Source organism: Triticum dicoccoides, chromosome 7A (genome assembly GCF_002162155.2).
Source record: "Triticum dicoccoides isolate Atlit2015 ecotype Zavitan chromosome 7A, WEW_v2.0, whole genome shotgun sequence".
Classification (NCBI taxonomy): domain Eukaryota; kingdom Viridiplantae; phylum Streptophyta; class Magnoliopsida; order Poales; family Poaceae; genus Triticum; species Triticum dicoccoides.
This window is the reverse complement of record NC_041392.1, coordinates 670234163-670244282: the sequence shown is the minus strand read 5'-3', so window position 1 is coordinate 670244282 and position 10120 is coordinate 670234163.

The following is a 10120-nucleotide window of genomic DNA, read 5'->3' as shown; positions in this document are numbered from 1 at the left end:
TGCACATTTGTCCCGGTTCTAGAGGGCCTTTAGTCCCTCCACGTGGCCGCTGTCTGGAGCTCCACCTTTAGTCCCGTTGGTATTACCAACCGGGACTAAAGGAAATTTTACGATTTTTTTTATTTTTTCCCGATTTTTAAATTTCTGAATTATTTTACAATTTAATCTCTAATCACCCCTCATCACTGCTCAATTTAACCTCTAACCTCTAATCACCCCTCATCATTCCAAATCGTTTAACTTCCCGGCCGGTCGCCCGTCCTCTCACTACTCCAGCCTGAGCACGCTTAACTTCCGGGTTCTATTCCCCCTCGTTTCCAAGTCTGCACTTGTTATTTTCCTAACAATAGTAAGATGTCAATCCTATTAACCCTCAGGAGTTTAGCTTGAGCATGAAGTCACACGTTTCACTTTTTGAGTTTGAAACTATTATTCTAAAAAACAATAATTATTTAGTAACACTAATATTTCTTGAATAAGTAGTTTGACCATTGTTTGACCATAGTTTGACCACGGTTGGACCAGATTTGACCAAAATTCAAAAAATGAAATAATTATTTAGTAACACTAATATTCTTGAATAATTATTTAGTAACACTAATACTTCTTGAATAAGTAGTTTGACCATAACTTGACCATATTTAACCAAAATTAAAAAAAATGGAATTTGAGCATAACTTTTTTTCCTTTTAGAATTTGAGGATTCTAAAAATTTGCAAAATGGCCTATGGCAGTCAAAATCGGATGTGGGTTTTCGTGCTAACTATTTTGATATATTATACATTTTTTTCGACATCATATGCAAAAGTTATAGCCATTTTACTTTTTCATAACACTTCTTTCCAAAACATGTCCAAATTTAAGTTCTTTTAATTTTCCTAACTAGTAGATGTAGTAATATAACTACATCTCGAAGGATTTTATTTTTTGAAGTTTTTATCATTTTCTTTTGTTTTTTTTTCACAACTGAAATGACGATACACCAGGGGGGGCGAGGGGTAGTGTTTGAGACACGATCCCCTTTAGTCCCGGTTTGAGACATGAACCGGGACTAAAGGGCATCGCACCCTTTAGTCCTGGTTCGTGTCCCAAACCGGGACTAAAGGTCTCATTTGAACCGGGACTAATGCCTTTAACCGCTCGAACCGGGACTAATGCTCACATTAGTCCCGGTTCATAATGCAACCGGGACTAGTATGTATATCGAGCTGTGACCAAAGCTCTGTTTTCTACTAGTGATTGGAAGAGCCAAAGAGCAACACATAGATGAGGCGAACCAGAAACATTTAGCAGGAGAGATATTTTTGGGGTCGACGTAAAAGACATGTGCATATACTCCCTCCATTCCCAAATATAAATCTTTCTAGAGATTCCAACAAGTGACTACATACGAAGCAAAATGAGTGAATCTACACTCTAAGATATGTTTACATACATCCATATGTTGTATTCCATTTGAAATGTCTAAAAAGACTTATATTTAGGACCAGAGGGAGTATAAGTTACAATCCACAAACGACATGTGATGATGTCGCAACACTAATCAACCCTTCCCAACAAGTTGGTTCAATCAATGTACAAAGAGCAGCATCCGAGTGCAATCTACAAGGATCCACATTACTATCGACTGATCTACTACTCATAGTTCAATGCTAATGGATCTAGAGATCTTGATAGCTGATCGATGGTTTAATCACAAGGATAGGATGCTAGATCGATTTAGGTCTACGAAATTTAACATGAAGCCAACCGAGAATCGAACAGGTGAGTGCCGAAGGAGGGTCAAGAGGACGCATACCTTGACGGAGGAGTGCGGCGATGTTTTTGATCGGCACAAGGGGGTTTGGTGGATTGGTGGAAGCGAGTCGATTGGGTGCGCGTATTTAGGGCATGTACAATGGTGCTATATTAGGAGTGCCACGTATGATAAATGATGAGGTGGAGGAGAGAGAACTGTTAAGAAAAGGCATGCCTTCTCTTATTTAAGAGAAGACAAGAGATGATCTCTTAGCACAATATGTCTCATCACGTTTCTAGGAATGACTAGTTATTGAAGATAAGGCTAAGAGATGATCCATTGTAGACATCTTTTTTTGCCATCTCTAAATTGCATGCAATACTTAAGATAACACTATCTTATCAACCATTGTACATGCCCTTATAGATTGGAACGAGGCCAGCTTGGTGATACGTCCATTTTGCATCATGTTTTTATATCAATATTTATTGCATTATGGGCTATTATTACACATTATGTCACAATACTTATGCCTATTCTCTCTTATTTTACAAGGTTTACATGAAGAGGGAAAATGCCGGCAGCTGGAATTCTGGGCTAGAATAGGAGCAAATATTAGAGACCTATTCTGCACAACTCCAAAAGTCCTAAAACTTCACGGGAGCATGTTTCAGAATATATAAAAAATATTGGGCGAAGAAAATACCAGAGGGGGCCACCCACCATCCACGAGGGTGGGGGGCGCGCCCTACCCCCCTGGGCGCGCCCTGCTACCTCTTGAGCAATGCGTTGGTTTTCCCTTGAAGAGGAAAGGGTGATGCAGCAAAGTAGCATGCGTATTTCCCTCAGTTTTTGAGAACCAAGGTATCAATCCAGTAGGAGACTACACGCAAGTCACCTCGCACCTACACAAACAAATAAAAACCTCGCAACCAACGCGATAAAGGGGTTGTCAATCCCTTCATGGTCGCTTACGAGAGTGAGATCTGATAGAGATAATAAGATAAATATTTTTGGTATTTTTATGATATAGATTGAAAGTAAAGATTGCAAAGTAAAATAGATTGGAAACGTATATGATAGAAGATAGACCCGGGGGCCATAGGTTTCACTAGTGGCTTCTCTCAAGATAGCATAAGTATTACGGTGGGTAAACAAATTACTGTCGAGCAATTGCTAGAAAAGTGCATAATTATGAGAATGTCTAGGCATGATCATGTATATAGGCATCACGTCCGCGACAAGTAGACCGAAACGATTCCGCATCTACTACTATTACTCCACACATCGACCGCTATCCAGCATGCATCTAGAGTATTAAGTTCATAAGAACAGAGTAACACATTAGGCAAGATGACATGATGTAGAGGGACAAACTCAAGCAATATGATATAAACCCCATATTTTTATCCTCGATGGCAACAATACAATACGTGCCTTGCTGCCCCTGTTGTCACTGGGAAAGGACACCGCAAGATTGAACCCAAAGCTAAGCACTTCTCCATTGCAAGAAAGATCAATCTAGTAGGCCAAACCAAACTGATAATTCGAAGAGACTTGCAAAGATAACAAATCATACATAAAAGATTTCAGAGAAGAATCAAATATTGTTCATAGATAATCTTGATCATAAACCCACAATTCATCGGATCTCGACAAACACACCGCAAAAAGAATTATATCAAATAGATCTCCAAGAAGATCGAGGAGAACTTTGTATTGAGATCCAAAGAGAGAGAAGAAGCCATCTAGCTAATAACTATGGACCTGAAGGTCTGTGGTAAACTACTCACACATCATCGGAGAGGCCAAGGTGTTGATGTAGAAGCCCTCCGTGATCAATTCCCCCTTCGGCGGAGCTCCGAAAAGGCCCCAAGATGGGATCTCTTGGGTATAGAAGGTTGCGGTGATGGAAATAGGGTTTCATGGTGCTCCTGGATGTTTTTGGGGTATATGGATATATATAGGAGGAATAAGTAGGTCGGTGGAGCTGCGAGGGGCCCACGAGGGTGGGGGGCGCGCCTCCCTGCCTCATGGCCTCCTCGCTCCTTTCTTCACGTCTACTCCAAGTCCCCTAGATCACGTTTGTTCCAAAAATAACTCTCCCGAAGGTTTCATTCCGTTTGGATTCCGTTTGATATCCCTTTTCTACGAAACACTGAAATAGGCAAAAAACAACAATTTGCACTGGGCCTTGGGTTAGTAGGTTAGTCCCAAAATTAATATAAAAGTGTATAATAAAGCCCATTAAACATCCAAACCAGATAATATAATATCATGGAACAATAAAAAATTATAGATACGTTGGAGACGTATCAAGCATCCCCAAGCTTAATTCCTGCTCGTCCTCGAGTAGGTAAATGATAAAAACATAATTTTTGATGTGGAATGCTACCTAGCATAATTCTCAATGTAATTTTCTTTATTGTGGCATGAATATTCAGATCTGAGAGATTCAAGAAAAAAGTTTAATATTGACATAAAAATAATAATACTTCAAGCATACTAACTAAGAAATCATGTCTTCTCGAAATAACATGGCCAAAGAAAGTTCATCACTACAAAATCATATAGTTTGGTCATGCTCCATTTTCTTCACACAAGAATGCTCTCATCATGCACAACCCCGATGACAAGCCAAGCAATTGTTTCATACTTTAGTATTCTCAAACTTTTTTTCAATTTTCACGCAATACATGAGCGTGAGCCATGGATATAGCACTATGGATGGAATAGAATATAATGGTGGGGGTTATGTGGAGAAGACAAAAAAGGATAAAGTCTCACATCAACGCGGCTAATCAACGGGCTAGGGAGATGCCCATCAATTGATGTCAATGCAAGGAGAGGGATTGCCATGCAACGAATGCACTAGAGCTATAAATGTATGAAAGCTCAACAAAAGAAACTAAGTGGATGTGCATCCAACTTGCTTGCTCACGAAGACCTAGGGCATTTGAGGAAGCCCATTGTTGGAATATACAAGCCAAGTTCTATAATGAAAAATTCCCAGTAGTATATGAAAGTGACAAAACAAAAGACTCTCTATCATAAAGATCATGGTGCTACTTTGAAGCACGAGTGTGAAAAAAAGGATAGTAGCATTATCCCTTTTTATTCCTTTTTGGGCCTCTCTTTTTTTATTTGGCCTTTTCCCATTTTTTATTTGGGACAATGCTCTATTAATGATGATCATCACACTTTTATTTATTTACAACTCAATGATTACAACTCGATACTAGAACAAAATATGACTCTATATGAATGCCTCCGGCGGTGTACCGGGTAGGGCAATGAGTCAAGAGTGACATGTATGGTAAATTATGCATGGTGGCTTTGCCACAAATACGATGTCAACTACATGATCATGCATGCAAGGCAATATGACAATGATGAAGCATGTCATAAATAAAACGGTGGAAAGTTGCATGGCAATATATCTCGGAATGGCTATGGAAATGACATAATAGGTAGGTATGGTGGCTATTTTGGGGAAGATATAAGGAGGTTTATGTGTGATAGAGCATATCATAGCACGGGGTTTGGATGCACCGGTGAAGTTTGCACCAACTCTCAAGGTGAGAAATGGCAATGCATGGTACCGAAGATGCCAGCAATGATGGAAAGGTGAGAGTGCGTGTAATCCATGGACTCAACATTAGTCATAAAGAACTCACATACTTATTGCAAAAATCTACAAGTCACCGAAAACCAAGCATTATGCGCATGCTCCTAGGGGGATAGATTGGTAGGGAAAGACCATCGCTCGTTCCCGACCGCCACTCATAAGGAAGACAATGAAAGAACACCTCATGTTTCAAATTTGTTACACAACGGTTACCATACGTGCATGCTACGGGACTTGAAATATTCAACACAAGTATTTCTCAAATTCACAACTACTAAGCTAGCAAAACTCTAACATCACCATCTTTATATCTCAAAACAATTATCACGTATCAAACTGCTCATAGTATTCAATGCACCTTTTTATGAAAGTTTTTATTATACCAATCTTGGATGCCTATCATATTAGGACCAATTTTATAGCCAAAGCAAATTACCATGTTGTTCTTAAAGTACTCTCAAAATAATATAAGTGAAGCATGATAGATCAATAAATTATATAAAATAAAACCACCACCGTGCTCTAAAAGATATAAGTGAAACACTAGAGCAAAATTATCTAGCTCAAAAGATATAAGTGAAGCACATAGAGTATTCTAATAAATTCCGATTCATGTGTGCCTCTCCCAAAAGGTGTGTACATCAAGGATGATTGTGGTAAACTAAAAATCAAAGACTCAAATCATACAAGACGCTCCAAGCAAAACACATATCATGTGGTGAATAAAAATATAGCCTCAAGTAAAGTTATCGATGGACGAAGACGAAAGAGGGGATGCCTTCCGGGGCATCCCCAAGCTTAGGCTTTTGGTTGTCCTTGAAATTTACCTTGGAGTGCCTTGGGAATCCCCAAGCTTAGGCTCTTGCCACTCCTTATTCCATAACCCATCAAATCTTTACCCAAAACTTGAAAACTTCACAACAGAAAACTCAACAGAAAATCTCATGAGCTCCGTTAGTATAAGAAAACAAACCACCACTTAAGGTACTGTAATGAAATAATTCTTTATTTATATTGGTGTTAAACCTACTGTATTCCTACTTCTCTATGGTTCATACCCTCCGATACTAGCCATAGATTCATCAAAATAAGCAAACAACACACGAAAAACAGAATCTGTCAAAAACAGAACAGTCTGTAGTAATCTTTAGGTTTAGAATACTTCTGTAACCCCAAAAATTCTGAAATAAATTGGTGGACGTGATATATTTGTCTATTAATCATCTTCAAAAATAATCAACCTAATCGCACTCTCCTGTAAAAAATAGCAGCAAAACTCGTGAGCGCTAAAGTTTCTGTTTTTTACAACAAGATCGCAAAAACTTCCCCCAAGTCTTCCCAAAGGTTCTAGTTGGCACAAACACTAATTAAAAGCATAAAACCACATATAAACAGAGATTAGATGAATTATTTATTACTAAACAGAACCAAAAAGCAAGAAACAAAAATAAAATTGTGTTGCCTCCCAACAAGCGCTATCGTTTAACGCCCCTAGCTAGGCATAAAAACAAGAATAGATCTAGGTATTATCATCTTTGGTATGTAATTCTTCAATAGAACACTTATAACCCTTGGAAGTTTCCTTCTTTTTATTAATGATCAAACTCCTAGGCAAGAAATTAAGAAATTCATTTGTAGCAAAAGGTTCCTTAATGATATTGAAGAAGTTGGGGTGAACACTTATTGATTTGAGATCCGCATTTTCCTTACTAGAAGATTCACCCTTATTTTTAGGAACATACATTAATTTGGCAATCTTGGTAGTAGGAGGATTTGGAGTATTTTGAACGGATGAAAAGGCAGACCCTAAATTAGTAATAATATCCTCAAGTTTACCAATTCTTGTGGAATCTTGATCTATTCTTTCATTAACTATAGGTTCTTTTTCTTTAAAAAAATCAGAGTAACCCCTACCTTAGATCCAAATTGGGTGATTTGGTTGTGGATCTTTTTATCCAAACTTTCAATCAACTCCACAGAGGCAACTTTATTTTCAATAATTTCAAGCCTTTTCATCACATGTTCTAAAGTTAAAATAGTTCCATTAACCAAAAGAGGTGGGGCCAAACAAATCTATCATAACATTATAAGAATCAAAAGTATGGATACCCAAGAAATTACCTCCGGTAATGGTATCAAGAATATATCTGTTCCAAGGAGTGATGCCTACATAAAAATTGCATAGAAGAACGGAAGTGGATTGCTTCCTAGTAGATCTATTCTGAGCATTGCAAATTTTCCCCCTTCCTAATATATCTGTTCCAAGCATCTTTTAGATTTTCCCCCTCCCTTTGTTTAAAATTAAGAACTTCATGATCGGTAGTACTAACAATGATAGAAGGATTAGCCATGACAACACACGACGACACAAGAAGCAAGCGAAAAAGAGGCGAACGGAAAAAGAGGGCGAATAAAACAGCAAGGGTGAAGTGGGGGAGAGGAAAACGAGAGGCAAATGGCAAATAATGTAATGCGAGGGATAAGAGTTTGTGATGGGTACTTGGTATGTCTTGACTTGTGCGTAGATCTCCCAGGCAACGGCGCCAGAAATCCTTCTTGCTACCTCTTGAGAACTGTGTTGGTTTTCCCTTGAAGAGGAAAGGGTAAACAGCAAAGTAGCATAAGTATTTCCCTCATTTTTTAGAACCAAGGTATCAATCCAGTAGGAGACTACACGCAAGTCACCTCACACCTATACAAACAAATAAGAACCTCGTGATGTCTACTACACAACCTTCTTCTTGTAGATGTTGTTGGGCCTCCAAGTGCAGAGGTTTGTAGGACAATAGCAAATTTCCCTCAAGTGGATGACCTAAGGTTTATCAATCCGTAGGAGGCGTAGGATGAAGATGGTTTCTCTCAAGCAACCCTGCAACCAAATAACAAAGAGTCTCTTGTGTCCCTAACACACCCAATACAATGATAAATTGTATAGGTGCACTAGTTCAGCGAAGAGATGGTGATACAAGTGCAATATGGATTGTAGATAATGGTTTTTGTAATCTAAAAATATAAAAACAGCAAGGTAACAAATGATAAAAGTGAGCGTGAATGGTATTGCAATGCGTTAAAACAAGGCCTAGGGTTCATACCTTCACTAGTGCAAGTTCCCTCAACAATAATAACATAATTGGATCACATAACTATCCCTCAACATGCAACAAAGAGTCACTCCAAAGTCACTAATAGCGGAGAACGAACGAAGAGATTATGGTAGGGTACGAAACCACCTCAAAGTTATTCTTTCCAATCAATCCGTTGGGCTATTCCTATAAGTGTCACAAACAACCCTAGAGTTTGTACTAGAATAACACCTTAAGACACAAATCAACCAAAACCCTAATGTTACCTAGATACTCCAATGTCACCTCAAGTATCCATGGGTATGATTATACGATATGCATCACACAATCTCAGATTCATCTATTCAACCAACACATAGAACCTCAAAGAGTGCCCCAAAGTTTCTACCGGAGAATCACGACGTAAATGTGTGCCAACCCCTATGCATAGGTTCTTGGTCGGAACCCGCAAGTTGTTCACCAAAACATACATCAAATGAATCACGTGATATCCCATTGTCACCACAGATACGCACGGCAAGACATACATAAAGTGTTCTCAAATATTTAAAGACTCAATCCGATAAGATAACTTCAAAGGGGAAACTCAATCCATTACAAGAGAGTAGAGGGGGGGGGGAAACATCATAAGATCCAACTATAATAGAAAAGCTCGCGATACATCAAGATCGTATCACCTCAAGAACACGAGAGAGAGAGAGAGATCAAACACATAGCTACTGGTACATACCATCAGCCCCGAGGGAGAACTACTCCCTCCTCGTCATGGAGAGCACCGGGATGATGAAGATGGCCACCGGAGAGGGATTCCCCCTCCGGCAGGGTGCCGGAACGGGTCTAGATTGGCTTTCGGTGGCTACGGAGGCTTTTGGCGACGGAACTCCTGATCTATTGTGCTCCCGGATGTTTTTAGGGTATATGGAGATATATAGGAGGAAGAAGTACGTCAGGGGGGCCACGAGGGTGGAGGGCGCTGTTGCAAATATGCCCTAGAGGCAATAATAAATTGGTTATTATTATATTTCCTTGTTCATGATAATCGTTTATTATCCATGCTAGAATTGTATTGATAGGAAACTCAGATACATGTGTGGATACATAGACAACACCATGTCCCTAGTAAGCCTCTAGTTGACTAGCTCGTTGATCAATAGATGGTTACAGTTTCCTGACCATGGACATTGGATGTCGTTGATAACGGGATCACATCATTAGGAGAATGATGTAATGGACAAGACCCAATCCTAAGCCTAGCACAAAGATCGTGTAGTTCGTATGCTAAAGCTTTTCTAATGTCAAGTATCATTTCCTTAGACCATGAGATTGTGCAACTCCCGGATACCGTAGGAGTGCTTTGGGTGTGCCGAACGTCACAACGTAACTGGGTGGCTATAAAGGTTCACTACAGGTATCTCTGAAAGTGTCTGTTGGGTTGGCACGAATCGAGACTGGGATTTGTCACTCCGTGTAAACGGAGAGGTATCTCTGGGCCCACTCGGTAGGACATCATCATAATGTGCACAATGTGACCAAGGAGTTGATCACGGGATGATGTGTTATGGAACGAGTAAAGAGACTTGCCAGTAACGAGATTGAACAAGGTATCGGGATACCGACGATCGAATCTCGGGCAAGTACAATACCGCTGGACAAAGGGAATTGAATACGGGA